At 45.7% G+C, this 12,406-nt stretch overlaps 49 pseudogenes; all 49 read right to left on the bottom strand.

Moving 5' to 3' along the window:
- Positions 1-317: 317 nt before the first annotated feature.
- Positions 318-436, bottom strand: LOC140082302 (5S ribosomal RNA; annotated as a pseudogene).
- Positions 437-506: 70 nt separating this feature from the next.
- On the bottom strand, positions 507-625 carry LOC140099980 (5S ribosomal RNA; annotated as a pseudogene).
- A 70-nt stretch (positions 626-695) lies between these two features.
- Positions 696-814, bottom strand: LOC140099981 (5S ribosomal RNA; annotated as a pseudogene).
- A 70-nt stretch (positions 815-884) lies between these two features.
- On the bottom strand, positions 885-1,003 carry LOC140084266 (5S ribosomal RNA; annotated as a pseudogene).
- A 440-nt stretch (positions 1,004-1,443) lies between these two features.
- LOC140080561 (5S ribosomal RNA) lies at positions 1,444-1,562 on the bottom strand (annotated as a pseudogene).
- A 70-nt stretch (positions 1,563-1,632) lies between these two features.
- LOC140099983 (5S ribosomal RNA) lies at positions 1,633-1,751 on the bottom strand (annotated as a pseudogene).
- A 70-nt stretch (positions 1,752-1,821) lies between these two features.
- LOC140084267 (5S ribosomal RNA) lies at positions 1,822-1,940 on the bottom strand (annotated as a pseudogene).
- Positions 1,941-2,388: 448 nt separating this feature from the next.
- On the bottom strand, positions 2,389-2,507 carry LOC140082303 (5S ribosomal RNA; annotated as a pseudogene).
- Positions 2,508-2,577: 70 nt separating this feature from the next.
- On the bottom strand, positions 2,578-2,696 carry LOC140099984 (5S ribosomal RNA; annotated as a pseudogene).
- A 70-nt stretch (positions 2,697-2,766) lies between these two features.
- LOC140099985 (5S ribosomal RNA) lies at positions 2,767-2,885 on the bottom strand (annotated as a pseudogene).
- A 70-nt stretch (positions 2,886-2,955) lies between these two features.
- LOC140084268 (5S ribosomal RNA) lies at positions 2,956-3,074 on the bottom strand (annotated as a pseudogene).
- A 440-nt stretch (positions 3,075-3,514) lies between these two features.
- LOC140080563 (5S ribosomal RNA) lies at positions 3,515-3,633 on the bottom strand (annotated as a pseudogene).
- A 70-nt stretch (positions 3,634-3,703) lies between these two features.
- On the bottom strand, positions 3,704-3,822 carry LOC140084269 (5S ribosomal RNA; annotated as a pseudogene).
- A 448-nt stretch (positions 3,823-4,270) lies between these two features.
- Positions 4,271-4,389, bottom strand: LOC140099988 (5S ribosomal RNA; annotated as a pseudogene).
- A 70-nt stretch (positions 4,390-4,459) lies between these two features.
- LOC140093289 (5S ribosomal RNA) lies at positions 4,460-4,578 on the bottom strand (annotated as a pseudogene).
- A 70-nt stretch (positions 4,579-4,648) lies between these two features.
- Positions 4,649-4,767, bottom strand: LOC140099989 (5S ribosomal RNA; annotated as a pseudogene).
- A 70-nt stretch (positions 4,768-4,837) lies between these two features.
- LOC140099991 (5S ribosomal RNA) lies at positions 4,838-4,956 on the bottom strand (annotated as a pseudogene).
- Positions 4,957-5,026: 70 nt separating this feature from the next.
- Positions 5,027-5,145, bottom strand: LOC140084270 (5S ribosomal RNA; annotated as a pseudogene).
- A 448-nt stretch (positions 5,146-5,593) lies between these two features.
- LOC140092912 (5S ribosomal RNA) lies at positions 5,594-5,712 on the bottom strand (annotated as a pseudogene).
- Positions 5,713-5,782: 70 nt separating this feature from the next.
- On the bottom strand, positions 5,783-5,901 carry LOC140099992 (5S ribosomal RNA; annotated as a pseudogene).
- Positions 5,902-5,971: 70 nt separating this feature from the next.
- Positions 5,972-6,090, bottom strand: LOC140093290 (5S ribosomal RNA; annotated as a pseudogene).
- A 70-nt stretch (positions 6,091-6,160) lies between these two features.
- On the bottom strand, positions 6,161-6,279 carry LOC140099993 (5S ribosomal RNA; annotated as a pseudogene).
- A 70-nt stretch (positions 6,280-6,349) lies between these two features.
- On the bottom strand, positions 6,350-6,468 carry LOC140091816 (5S ribosomal RNA; annotated as a pseudogene).
- Positions 6,469-6,538: 70 nt separating this feature from the next.
- Positions 6,539-6,657, bottom strand: LOC140099994 (5S ribosomal RNA; annotated as a pseudogene).
- Positions 6,658-6,727: 70 nt separating this feature from the next.
- On the bottom strand, positions 6,728-6,846 carry LOC140099995 (5S ribosomal RNA; annotated as a pseudogene).
- Positions 6,847-6,916: 70 nt separating this feature from the next.
- LOC140084271 (5S ribosomal RNA) lies at positions 6,917-7,035 on the bottom strand (annotated as a pseudogene).
- A 448-nt stretch (positions 7,036-7,483) lies between these two features.
- LOC140092913 (5S ribosomal RNA) lies at positions 7,484-7,602 on the bottom strand (annotated as a pseudogene).
- A 70-nt stretch (positions 7,603-7,672) lies between these two features.
- LOC140093291 (5S ribosomal RNA) lies at positions 7,673-7,791 on the bottom strand (annotated as a pseudogene).
- A 70-nt stretch (positions 7,792-7,861) lies between these two features.
- On the bottom strand, positions 7,862-7,980 carry LOC140099997 (5S ribosomal RNA; annotated as a pseudogene).
- Positions 7,981-8,050: 70 nt separating this feature from the next.
- LOC140082304 (5S ribosomal RNA) lies at positions 8,051-8,169 on the bottom strand (annotated as a pseudogene).
- A 70-nt stretch (positions 8,170-8,239) lies between these two features.
- Positions 8,240-8,358, bottom strand: LOC140091449 (5S ribosomal RNA; annotated as a pseudogene).
- Positions 8,359-8,428: 70 nt separating this feature from the next.
- Positions 8,429-8,547, bottom strand: LOC140082305 (5S ribosomal RNA; annotated as a pseudogene).
- Positions 8,548-8,617: 70 nt separating this feature from the next.
- LOC140099999 (5S ribosomal RNA) lies at positions 8,618-8,736 on the bottom strand (annotated as a pseudogene).
- Positions 8,737-8,806: 70 nt separating this feature from the next.
- Positions 8,807-8,925, bottom strand: LOC140100000 (5S ribosomal RNA; annotated as a pseudogene).
- Positions 8,926-8,995: 70 nt separating this feature from the next.
- Positions 8,996-9,114, bottom strand: LOC140084273 (5S ribosomal RNA; annotated as a pseudogene).
- Positions 9,115-9,562: 448 nt separating this feature from the next.
- Positions 9,563-9,681, bottom strand: LOC140092914 (5S ribosomal RNA; annotated as a pseudogene).
- A 70-nt stretch (positions 9,682-9,751) lies between these two features.
- Positions 9,752-9,870, bottom strand: LOC140093293 (5S ribosomal RNA; annotated as a pseudogene).
- A 70-nt stretch (positions 9,871-9,940) lies between these two features.
- Positions 9,941-10,059, bottom strand: LOC140100001 (5S ribosomal RNA; annotated as a pseudogene).
- A 70-nt stretch (positions 10,060-10,129) lies between these two features.
- On the bottom strand, positions 10,130-10,248 carry LOC140092234 (5S ribosomal RNA; annotated as a pseudogene).
- A 70-nt stretch (positions 10,249-10,318) lies between these two features.
- On the bottom strand, positions 10,319-10,437 carry LOC140100002 (5S ribosomal RNA; annotated as a pseudogene).
- Positions 10,438-10,507: 70 nt separating this feature from the next.
- Positions 10,508-10,626, bottom strand: LOC140093294 (5S ribosomal RNA; annotated as a pseudogene).
- Positions 10,627-10,696: 70 nt separating this feature from the next.
- On the bottom strand, positions 10,697-10,815 carry LOC140100003 (5S ribosomal RNA; annotated as a pseudogene).
- Positions 10,816-10,885: 70 nt separating this feature from the next.
- Positions 10,886-11,004, bottom strand: LOC140082306 (5S ribosomal RNA; annotated as a pseudogene).
- A 70-nt stretch (positions 11,005-11,074) lies between these two features.
- LOC140100004 (5S ribosomal RNA) lies at positions 11,075-11,193 on the bottom strand (annotated as a pseudogene).
- A 70-nt stretch (positions 11,194-11,263) lies between these two features.
- LOC140100005 (5S ribosomal RNA) lies at positions 11,264-11,382 on the bottom strand (annotated as a pseudogene).
- Positions 11,383-11,452: 70 nt separating this feature from the next.
- Positions 11,453-11,571, bottom strand: LOC140084274 (5S ribosomal RNA; annotated as a pseudogene).
- A 259-nt stretch (positions 11,572-11,830) lies between these two features.
- Positions 11,831-11,949, bottom strand: LOC140090408 (5S ribosomal RNA; annotated as a pseudogene).
- A 70-nt stretch (positions 11,950-12,019) lies between these two features.
- On the bottom strand, positions 12,020-12,138 carry LOC140100006 (5S ribosomal RNA; annotated as a pseudogene).
- Positions 12,139-12,208: 70 nt separating this feature from the next.
- Positions 12,209-12,327, bottom strand: LOC140084275 (5S ribosomal RNA; annotated as a pseudogene).
- Positions 12,328-12,406: the final 79 nt, after the last annotated feature.

Raw genomic sequence — 12,406 nt, forward strand, 5'->3', positions numbered from 1 at the left:
GCATCGCTGCTGTGATCCGACAAGAGCACGCGCATTCAGCTTAGAATGGCCGTTGACAGCAGCTGTTCAATTTGAACCTTCTTTTACTATCTCATAGAGAAACTAACCCACATTTTCAAGTTCATAAAGGTCAATAGAACTTGGGATTCCCAGCCAGTCTCCCATGCTGGTACTTGCCAAGCCTTAAGCTGCAATGCTGCTGCGATCTGACGAGAGCAGGCACATTCAGCTTAGAATGGCCGTTGACAGCAGCTGTTCAATTTGAACCTTCTTTTACTATCTCATAGAGAAACTAACACAATTTTCAGGTTCAAAAAGGTCAACGGAACTTGGGATTCCCAGCCAGTCTCCCATGCTGGTACTTGCCAAGCCTTAAGCTACATTGCTGCTGCGATCTGATGAGAGCAGGCACATTCAGCTTAGAATGGCCGTTGACAGCAGCTGTTCAATTTGAACCTTCTTTTACTATCTCATAGAGAAACTAACACAATTTTCAGGTTCAAAAAGGTCAACGGAACTTGGGATTCCCAGCCAGTCTCCCATGCTGGTACTTGCCAAGCCTTAAGCTGCATTGCTGCTGCGATCTGACGAGAGCAGGCACATTCAGCTTAGAATGGCCGTTGACAGCAGCTGTTCAATTTGAACCTTCTTTTACCATCTTTGACAGAGAAACTAACAATTTTCAGGTTCAAAAAGGTCAACGGAACTTGGGATTCCCAGCCAGTCTCCCATGCTGGTACTTGCCAAGCCTTAAGCTGCATTGCTGCTGCGATCTGACGAGAGCAGGCACATTCAGCTTAGAATGGCCGTTGACAGCAGCTGTTCAATTTGAACCTTCTTTTACTATCTCATAGAGAAACTAACACAATTTTCAGGTTCAAAAAGGTCAACGGAACTTGGGATTCCCAGCCAGTCTCCCATGCTGGTACTTGCCAAGCCTTAAGCTGCATTGATGCTGCGATCTGACGAGAGCAGGCACATTCAGCTTAGAATGGCCGTTGACAGCAGCTGTTCAGTTTGAACCTTCTTTTACTATCTCATAGAGAAACTAACACAATTTTCAGGTTCAAAAAGGTCAACGGAACTTGGGATTCGCAGCCAGTCTCCCATGCTGGTACTTGCCAAGCCTTAAGCTGCATCGCTGCTGTGATCCGACAAGAGCACGCGCATTCAGCTTAGAATGGCCGTTGACAGCAGCTGTTCAATTTGAACCTTCTTTTACTATCTCATAGAGAAACTAACACAATTTTCAGGTTCAAAAAGGTCAATAGAACTTGGGATTCCCAGCCAGTCTCCCATGCTGGTACTTGCCAAGCCTTAAGCTGCTGCGATCTGATGAGAGCAGGCACATTCAGCTTAGAATGGCCGTTGACAGCAGCTGTTCAATTTGAACCTTCTTTTACTATCTCATAGAGAAACTAACACAATTTTCAGGTTCAAAAAGGTCAACAGAACTTGGGATTCCCAGCCAGTCTCCCATGCTGGTACTTGCCAAGCCTTAAGCTGCATTGCTGCTGCGATCTGACGAGAGCAGGCACATTCAGCTTAGAATGGCCGTTGACAGCAGCTGCCTAATTTCTACTTTCTTTTACTATCTCATAGAGAAACTAACACAATTTTCAGGTTCAAAAAGGTCAACGGAACTTGGGATTCCCAGCCAGTCTCCCATGCTGGTACTTGCCAAGCCTTAAGCTGCATTGCTGCTGCGATCTGACGAGAGCAGGCACATTCAGCTTAGAATGGCCGTTGACAGCAGCTGTTCAATTTGAACCTTCTTTTACTATCTCATAGAGAAACTAACACAATTTTCAGGTTCAAAAAGGTCAACGGAACTTGGGATTCCCAGCCAGTCTCCCATGCTGGTACTTGCCAAGCCTTAAGCTGCATTGATGCTGCGATCTGACGAGAGCAGGCACATTCAGCTTAGAATGGCCGTTGACAGCAGCTGTTCAGTTTGAACCTTCTTTTACTATCTCATAGAGAAACTAACACAATTTTCAGGTTCAAAAAGGTCAACGGAACTTGGGATTCGAAGCCAGTCTCCCATGCTGGTACTTGCCAAGCCTTAAGCTGCATCGCTGCTGTGATCCGACAAGAGCACGCGCATTCAGCTTAGAATGGCCGTTGACAGCAGCTGTTCAATTTGAACCTTCTTTTACTATCTCATAGAGAAACTAACACAATTTTCAGGTTCAAAAAGGTCAATAGAACTTGGGATTCCCAGCCAGTCTCCCATGCTGGTACTTGCCAAGCCTTAAGCTGCAATGCTGCTGCGATCTGACGAGAGCAGGCACATTCAGCTTAGAATGGCCGTTGACAGCAGCTGTTCAATTTGAACCTTCTTTTACTATCTCATAGAGAAACTAACACAATTTTCAGGTTCAAAAAGGTCAACGGAACTTGGGATTCCCAGCCAGTCTCCCATGCTGGTACTTGCCAAGCCTTAAGCTACATTGCTGCTGCGATCTGATGAGAGCAGGCACATTCAGCTTAGAATGGCCGTTGACAGCAGCTGTTCAATTTGAACCTTCTTTTACTATCTCATAGAGAAACTAACACAATTTTCAGGTTCAAAAAGGTCAACGGAACTTGGGATTCCCAGCCAGTCTCCCATGCTGGTACTTGCCAAGCCTTAAGCTGCATTGCTGCTGCGATCTGACGAGAGCAGGCACATTCAGCTTAGAATGGCCGTTGACAGCAGCTGTTCAATTTGAACCTTCTTTTACCATCTTTGACAGAGAAACTAACAATTTTCAGGTTCAAAAAGGTCAACGGAACTTGGGATTCCCAGCCAGTCTCCCATGCTGGTACTTGCCAAGCCTTAAGCTGCATTGCTGCTGCGATCTGACGAGAGCAGGCACATTCAGCTTAGAATGGCCGTTGACAGCAGCTGTTCAATTTGAACCTTCGTTTACTATCTCATAGAGAAACTAACACAATTTTCAGGTTCAAAAAGGTCAACGGAACTTGGGATTCCCAGCCAGTCTCCCATGCTGGTACTTGCCAAGCCTTAAGCTGCATTGATGCTGCGATCTGACGAGAGCAGGCACATTCAGCTTAGAATGGCCGTTGACAGCAGCTGTTCAGTTTGAACCTTCTTTTACTATCTCATAGAGAAACTAACACAATTTTCAGGTTCAAAAAGGTCAACGGAACTTGGGATTCGCAGCCAGTCTCCCATGCTGGTACTTGCCAAGCCTTAAGCTGCATCGCTGCTGTGATCCGACAAGAGCACGCGCATTCAGCTTAGAATGGCCGTTGACAGCAGCTGTTCAATTTGAACCTTCTTTTACTATCTCATAGAGAAACTAACACAATTTTCAGGTTCAAAAAGGTCAATAGAACTTGGGATTCCCAGCCAGTCTCCCATGCTGGTACTTGCCAAGCCTTAAGCTGCTGCGATCTGATGAGAGCAGGCACATTCAGCTTAGAATGGCCGTTGACAGCAGCTGTTCAATTTGAACCTTCTTTTACTATCTCATAGAGAAACTAACACAATTTTCAGGTTCAAAAAGGTCAACAGAACTTGGGATTCCCAGCCAGTCTCCCATGCTGGTACTTGCCAAGCCTTAAGCTGCATTGCTGCTGCGATCTGACGAGAGCAGGCACATTCAGCTTAGAATGGCCGTTGACAGCAGCTGCCTAATTTCTACTTTCTTTTACTATCTCATAGAGAAACTAACACAATTTTCAGGTTCAAAAAGGTCAACGGAACTTGGGATTCCCAGCCAGTCTCCCATGCTGGTACTTGCCAAGCCTTAAGCTGCATTGATGCTGCGATCTGACGAGAGCAGGCACATTCAGCTTAGAATGGCCGTTGACAGCAGCTGTTCAGTTTGAACCTTCTTTTACTATCTCATAGAGAAACTAACACAATTTTCAGGTTCAAAAAGGTCAACGGAACTTGGGATTCGAAGCCAGTCTCCCATGCTGGTACTTGCCAAGCCTTAAGCTGCATCGCTGCTGTGATCCGACAAGAGCACGCGCATTCAGCTTAGAATGGCCGTTGACAGCAGCTGTTCAATTTGAACCTTCTTTTACTATCTCATAGAGAAACTAACACAATTTTCAGGTTCAAAAAGGTCAATAGAACTTGGGATTCCCAGCCAGTCTCCCATGCTGGTACTTGCCAAGCCTTAAGCTGCAATGCTGCTGCGATCTGACGAGAGCAGGCACATTCAGCTTAGAATGGCCGTTGACAGCAGCTGTTCAATTTGAACCTTCTTTTACTATCTCATAGAGAAACTAACACAATTTTCAGGTTCAAAAAGGTCAACGGAACTTGGGATTCCCAGCCAGTCTCCCATGCTGGTACTTGCCAAGCCTTAAGCTGCATTGCTGCTGCGATCTGACGAGAGCAGGCACATTCAGCTTAGAATGGCCGTTGACAGCAGCTGTTCAGTTTGAACCTTCTTTTACTATCTCATAGAGAAACTAACACAATTTTCAGGTTCAAAAAGGTCAACGGAACTTGGGATTCCCAGCCAGTCTCCCATGCTGGTACTTGCCAAGCCTTAAGCTACATTGCTGTTGCGATCTGACGAGAGCAGGCACATTCAGCTTAGAATGGCCGTTGACAGCAGCTGTTCAATTTGAACCTTCTTTTACCATCTTTGACAGAGAAACTAACAATTTTCAGGTTCAAAAAGGTCAACGGAACTTGGGATTCCCAGCCAGTCTCCCATGCTGGTACTTGCCAAGCCTTAAGCTGCATTGCTGCTGCGATCTGACGAGAGCAGGCACATTCAGCTTAGAATGGCCGTTGACAGCAGCTGTTCAATTTGAACCTTCTTTTACTATCTCATAGAGAAACTAACACAATTTTCAGGTTCAAAAAGGTCAACGGAACTTGGGATTCCCAGCCAGTCTCCCATGCTGGTACTTGCCAAGCCTTAAGCTGCATTGCTGCTGCGATCTGACGAGAGCAGGCACATTCAGCTTAGAATGGCCGTTGACAGCAGCTGTTCAATTTGAACCTTCTTTTACCATCTTTGACAGAGAAACTAACAATTTTCAGGTTCAAAAAGGTCAACGGAACTTGGGATTCCCAGCCAGTCTCCCATGCTGGTACTTGCCAAGCCTTAAGCTGCATTGATGCTGCGATCTGACGAGAGCAGGCACATTCAGCTTAGAATGGCCGTTGACAGCAGCTGTTCAGTTTGAACCTTCTTTTACTATCTCATAGAGAAACTAACACAATTTTCAGGTTCAAAAAGGTCAACGGAACTTGGGATTCGAAGCCAGTCTCCCATGCTGGTACTTGCCAAGCCTTAAGCTGCATCGCTGCTGTGATCCGACAAGAGCACGCGCATTCAGCTTAGAATGGCCGTTGACAGCAGCTGTTCAATTTGAACCTTCTTTTACTATCTCATAGAGAAACTAACACAATTTTCAGGTTCAAAAAGGTCAATAGAACTTGGGATTCCCAGCCAGTCTCCCATGCTGGTACTTGCCAAGCCTTAAGCTGCAATGCTGCTGCGATCTGACGAGAGCAGGCACATTCAGCTTAGAATGGCCGTTGACAGCAGCTGTTCAATTTGAACCTTCTTTTACTATCTCATAGAGAAACTAACACAATTTTCAGGTTCAAAAAGGTCAACAGAACTTGGGATTCCCAGCCAGTCTCCCATGCTGTTACTTGCCAAGCCTTAAGCTGCATTGCTGCTGCGATCTGACGAGAGCAGGCACATTCAGCTTAGAATGGCCGTTGACAGCAGCTGTTCAATTTGAACCTTCTTTTACTATGTCATAGAGAAACTAACACAATTTTCAGGTTCAAAAAGGTCAACGGAACTTGGGATTCCCAGCCAGTCTCCCATGCTGGTACTTGCCAAGCCTTAAGCTGCATTGCTGCTGCGATCTGACGAGAGCAGGCACATTCAGCTTAGAATGGCCGTTGACAGCAGCTGTTCAGTTTGAACCTTCTTTTACTATCTCATAGAGAAACTAACACAATTTTCAGGTTCAAAAAGGTCAACGGAACTTGGGATTCCCAGCCAGTCTCCCATGCTGGTACTTGCCAAGCCTTAAGCTACATTGCTGTTGCGATCTGACGAGAGCAGGCACATTCAGCTTAGAATGGCCGTTGACAGCAGCTGTTCAATTTGAACCTTCTTTTACCATCTTTGACAGAGAAACTAACAATTTTCAGGTTCAAAAAGGTCAACGGAACTTGGGATTCCCAGCCAGTCTCCCATGCTGGTACTTGCCAAGCCTTAAGCTGCATTGCTGCTGCGATCTGACGAGAGCAGGCACATTCAGCTTAGAATGGCCGTTGACAGCAGCTGTTCAATTTGAACCTTCTTTTACTATCTCATAGAGAAACTAACACAATTTTCAGGTTCAAAAAGGTCAACGGAACTTGGGATTCCCAGCCAGTCTCCCATGCTGGTACTTGCCAAGCCTTAAGCTACATTGCTGCTGCGAACTGATGAGAGCAGGCACATTCAGCTTAGAATGGCCGTTGACAGCAGCTGTTCAATTTGAACCTTCTTTTACTATCTCATAGAGAAACTAACACAATTTTCAGGTTCAAAAAGGTCAACGGAACTTGGGATTCCCAGCCAGTCTCCCATGCTGGTACTTGCCAAGCCTTAAGCTGCATTGCTGCTGCGATCTGACGAGAGCAGGCACATTCAGCTTAGAATGGCCGTTGACAGCAGCTGTTCAATTTGAACCTTCTTTTACCATCTTTGACAGAGAAACTAACAATTTTCAGGTTCAAAAAGGTCAACGGAACTTGGGATTCCCAGCCAGTCTCCCATGCTGGTACTTGCCAAGCCTTAAGCTGCATTGCTGCTGCGATCTGACGAGAGCAGGCACATTCAGCTTAGAATGGCCGTTGACAGCAGCTGTTCAATTTGAACCTTCTTTTACTATCTCATAGAGAAACTAACACAATTTTCAGGTTCAAAAAGGTCAACGGAACTTGGGATTCCCAGCCAGTCTCCCATGCTGGTACTTGCCAAGCCTTAAGCTGCATTGATGCTGCGATCTGACGAGAGCAGGCACATTCAGCTTAGAATGGCCGTTGACAGCAGCTGTTCAGTTTGAACCTTCTTTTACTATCTCATAGAGAAACTAACACAATTTTCAGGTTCAAAAAGGTCAACGGAACTTGGGATTCGCAGCCAGTCTCCCATGCTGGTACTTGCCAAGCCTTAAGCTGCATCGCTGCTGTGATCCGACAAGAGCACGCGCATTCAGCTTAGAATGGCCGTTGACAGCAGCTGTTCAATTTGAACCTTCTTTTACTATCTCATAGAGAAACTAACACAATTTTCAGGTTTAAAAAGGTCAATAGAACTTGGGATTCCCAGCCAGTCTCCCATGCTGGTACTTGCCAAGCCTTAAGCTGCAATGCTGCTGCGATCTGACGAGAGCAGGCACATTCAGCTTAGAATGGCCGTTGACAGCAGCTGTTCAATTTGAACCTTCTTTTACTATCTCATAGAGAAACTAACACAATTTTCAGGTTCAAAAAGGTCAACAGAACTTGGGATTCCCAGCCAGTCTCCCATGCTGTTACTTGCCAAGCCTTAAGCTGCATTGCTGCTGCGATCTGACGAGAGCAGGCACATTCAGCTTAGAATGGCCGTTGACAGCAGCTGTTCAATTTGAACCTTCTTTTACTATCTCATAGAGAAACTAACACAATTTTCAGGTTCAAAAAGGTCAACGGAACTTGGGATTCCCAGCCAGTCTCCCATGCTGGTACTTGCCAAGCCTTAAGCTACATTGCTGTTGCGATCTGACGAGAGCAGGCACATTCAGCTTAGAATGGCCGTTGACAGCAGCTGTTCAATTTGAACCTTCTTTTACCATCTTTGACAGAGAAACTAACAATTTTCAGGTTCAAAAAGGTCAACGGAACTTGGGATTCCCAGCCAGTCTCCCATGCTGGTACTTGCCAAGCCTTAAGCTGCATTGCTGCTGCGATCTGACGAGAGCAGGCACATTCAGCTTAGAATGGCCGTTGACAGCAGCTGTTCAATTTGAACCTTCTTTTACTATCTCATAGAGAAACTAACACAATTTTCAGGTTCAAAAAGGTCAACGGAACTTGGGATTCCCAGCCAGTCTCCCATGCTGGTACTTGCCAAGCCTTAAGCTACATTGCTGCTGCGATCTGATGAGAGCAGGCACATTCAGCTTAGAATGGCCGTTGACAGCAGCTGTTCAATTTGAACCTTCTTTTACTATCTCATAGAGAAACTAACACAATTTTCAGGTTCAAAAAGGTCAACGGAACTTGGGATTCCCAGCCAGTCTCCCATGCTGTTACTTGCCAAGCCTTAAGCTGCATTGCTGCTGCGATCTGACGAGAGCAGGCACATTCAGCTTAGAATGGCCGTTGACAGCAGCTGTTCAATTTGAACCTTCTTTTACTATCTCATAGAGAAACTAACACAATTTTCAGGTTCAAAAAGGTCAACGGAACTTGGGATTCCCAGCCAGTCTCCCATGCTGGTACTTGCCAAGCCTTAAGCTACATTGCTGCTGCGATCTGATGAGAGCAGGCACATTCAGCTTAGAATGGCCGTTGACAGCAGCTGTTCAATTTGAACCTTCTTTTACTATCTCATAGAGAAACTAACACAATTTTCAGGTTCAAAAAGGTCAACGGAACTTGGGATTCCCAGCCAGTCTCCCATGCTGGTACTTGCCAAGCCTTAAGCTGCATTGCTGCTGCGATCTGACGAGAGCAGGCACATTCAGCTTAGAATGGCCGTTGACAGCAGCTGTTCAATTTGAACCTTCTTTTACCATCTTTGACAGAGAAACTAACAATTTTCAGGTTCAAAAAGGTCAACGGAACTTGGGATTCCCAGCCAGTCTCCCATGCTGGTACTTGCCAAGCCTTAAGCTGCATTGCTGCTGCGATCTGACGAGAGCAGGCACATTCAGCTTAGAATGGCCGTTGACAGCAGCTGTTCAATTTGAACCTTCTTTTACTATCTCATAGAGAAACTAACACAATTTTCAGGTTCAAAAAGGTCAACGGAACTTGGGATTCCCAGCCAGTCTCCCATGCTGGTACTTGCCAAGCCTTAAGCTGCATTGATGCTGCGATCTGACGAGAGCAGGCACATTCAGCTTAGAATGGCCGTTGACAGCAGCTGTTCAGTTTGAACCTTCTTTTACTATCTCATAGAGAAACTAACACAATTTTCAGGTTCAAAAAGGTCAACGGAACTTGGGATTCGCAGCCAGTCTCCCATGCTGGTACTTGCCAAGCCTTAAGCTGCATCGCTGCTGTGATCCGACAAGAGCACGCGCATTCAGCTTAGAATGGCCGTTGACAGCAGCTGTTCAATTTGAACCTTCTTTTACTATCTCATAGAGAAACTAACACAATTTTCAGGTTCAAAAAGGTCAATAGAACTTGGGATTCCCAGCCAGTCTCCCATGCTGGTACTTGCCAAGCCTTAAGCTGCAATGCTGCTGCGATCTGACGAGAGCAGGCACATTCAGCTTAGAATGGCCGTTGACAGCAGCTGTTCAATTTGAACCTTCTTTTACTATCTCATAGAGAAACTAACACAATTTTCAGGTTCAAAAAGGTCAACAGAACTTGGGATTCCCAGCCAGTCTCCCATGCTGTTACTTGCCAAGCCTTAAGCTGCATTGCTGCTGCGATCTGACGAGAGCAGGCACATTCAGCTTAGAATGGCCGTTGACAGCAGCTGTTCAATTTGAACCTTCTTTTACTATCTCATAGAGAAACTAACACAATTTTCAGGTTCAAAAAGGTCAACGGAACTTGGGATTCCCAGCCAGTCTCCCATGCTGGTACTTGCCAAGCCTTAAGCTACATTGCTGTTGCGATCTGACGAGAGCAGGCACATTCAGCTTAGAATGGCCGTTGACAGCAGCTGTTCAATTTGAACCTTCTTTTACCATCTTTGACAGAGAAACTAACAATTTTCAGGTTCAAAAAGGTCAACGGAACTTGGGATTCCCAGCCAGTCTCCCATGCTGGTACTTGCCAAGCCTTAAGCTGCATTGCTGCTGCGATCTGACGAGAGCAGGCACATTCAGCTTAGAATGGCCGTTGACAGCAGCTGTTCAATTTGAACCTTCTTTTACTATCTCATAGAGAAACTAACACAATTTTCAGGTTCAAAAAGGTCAATGGAACTTGGGATTCCCAGCCAGTCTCCCATGCTGGTACTTGCCAAGCCTTAAGCTACATTGCTGCTGCGATCTGATGAGAGCAGGCACATTCAGCTTAGAATGGCCGTTGACAGCAGCTGTTCAATTTGAACCTTCTTTTACTATCTCATAGAGAAACTAACACAATTTTCAGGTTCAAAAAGGTCAACGGAACTTGGGATTCCCAGCCAGTCTCCCATGCTGGTACTTGCCAAGCCTTAAGCTGCATTGCTGCTGCGATCTGACGAGAGCAGGCACATTCAGCTTAGAATGGCCGTTGACAGCAGCTGTTCAGTTTGAACCTTCTTTTACTATCTCATAGAGAAACTAACACAATTTTCAGGTTCAAAAAGGTCAACGGAACTTGGGATTCCCAGCCAGTCTCCCATGCTGGTACTTGCCAAGCCTTAAGCTACATTGCTGTTGCGATCTGACGAGAGCAGGCACATTCAGCTTAGAATGGCCGTTGACAGCAGCTGTTCAATTTGAACCTTCTTTTACCATCTTTGACAGAGAAACTAACAATTTTCAGGTTCAAAAAGGTCAACGGAACTTGGGATTCCCAGCCAGTCTCCCATGCTGGTACTTGCCAAGCCTTAAGCTGCATTGCTGCTGCGATCTGACGAGAGCAGGCACATTCAGCTTAGAATGGCCGTTGACAGCAGCTGTTCAATTTGAACCTTCTTTTACTATCTCATAGAGAAACTAACACAATTTTCAGGTTCAAAAAGGTCAACGGAACTTGGGATTCCCAGCCAGTCTCCCATGCTGGTACTTGCCAAGCCTTAAGCTACATTGCTGCTGCGATCTGATGAGAGCAGGCACATTCAGCTTAGAATGGCCGTTGACAGCAGCTGTTCAATTTGAACCTTCTTTTACTATCTCATAGAGAAACTAACACAATTTTCAGGTTCAAAAAGGTCAACGGAACTTGGGATTCCCAGCCAGTCTCCCATGCTGGTACTTGCCAAGCCTTAAGCTGCATTGCTGCTGCGATCTGACGAGAGCAGGCACATTCAGCTTAGAATGGCCGTTGACAGCAGCTGTTCAATTTGAACCTTCTTTTACCATCTTTGACAGAGAAACTAACAATTTTCAGGTTCAAAAAGGTCAACGGAACTTGGGATTCCCAGCCAGTCTCCCATGCTGGTACTTGCCAAGCCTTAAGCTGCATTGCTGCTGCGATCTGACGAGAGCAGGCACATTCAGCTTAGAATGGCCGTTGACAGCAGCTGTTCAATTTGAACCTTCTTTTACTATCTCATAGAGAAACTAACACAATTTTCAGGTTCAAAAAGGTCAACGGAACTTGGGATTCCCAGCCAGTCTCCCATGCTGGTACTTGCCAAGCCTTAAGCTGCATTGATGCTGCGATCTGACGAGAGCAGGCACATTCAGCTTAGAATGGCCGTTGACAGCAGCTGTTCAGTTTGAACCTTCTTTTACTATCTCATAGAGAAACTAACACAATTTTCAGGTTCAAAAAGGTCAACGGAACTTGGGATTCGCAGCCAGTCTCCCATGCTGGTACTTGCCAAGCCTTAAGCTGCATCGCTGCTGTGATCCGACAAGAGCACGCGCATTCAGCTTAGAATGGCCGTTGACAGCAGCTGTTCAATTTGAACCTTCTTTTACTATCTCATAGAGAAACTAACACAATTTTCAGGTTCAAAAAGGTCAATAGAACTTGGGATTCCCAGCCAGTCTCCCATGCTGGTACTTGCCAAGCCTTAAGCTGCATTGCTGCTGCGATCTGACGAGAGCAGGCACATTCAGCTTAGAATGGCCGTTGACAGCAGCTGTTCAATTTGAACCTTCTTTTACCATCTTTGACAGAGAAACTAACAATTTTCAGGTTCAAAAAGGTCAACGGAACTTGGGATTCCCAGCCAGTCTCCCATGCTGGTACTTGCCAAGCCTTAAGCTGCATTGCTGCTGCGATCTGACGAGAGCAGGCACATTCAGCTTAGAATGGCCGTTGACAGCAGCTGTTCAATTTGAACCTTCTTTTACTATCTCATAGAGAAACTAACACAATTTTCAGGTTCAAAAAGGTCAACGGAACTTGGGATTCCCAGCCAGTCTCCCATGCTGGTACTTGCCAAGCCTTAAGCTGCATTGATGCTGCGATCTGACGAGAGCAGGCACATTCAGCTTAGAATGGCCGTTGACAGCAGCTGTTCAGTTTGAACCTTCTTTTACTATCTCATAGAGAAACTAACACAATTTTCAGGTTCAAAAAGGTCAACGG

This window comes from Engystomops pustulosus, chromosome 9 (genome assembly GCF_040894005.1).
Source record: "Engystomops pustulosus chromosome 9, aEngPut4.maternal, whole genome shotgun sequence".
Taxonomy (NCBI): domain Eukaryota; kingdom Metazoa; phylum Chordata; class Amphibia; order Anura; family Leptodactylidae; genus Engystomops; species Engystomops pustulosus.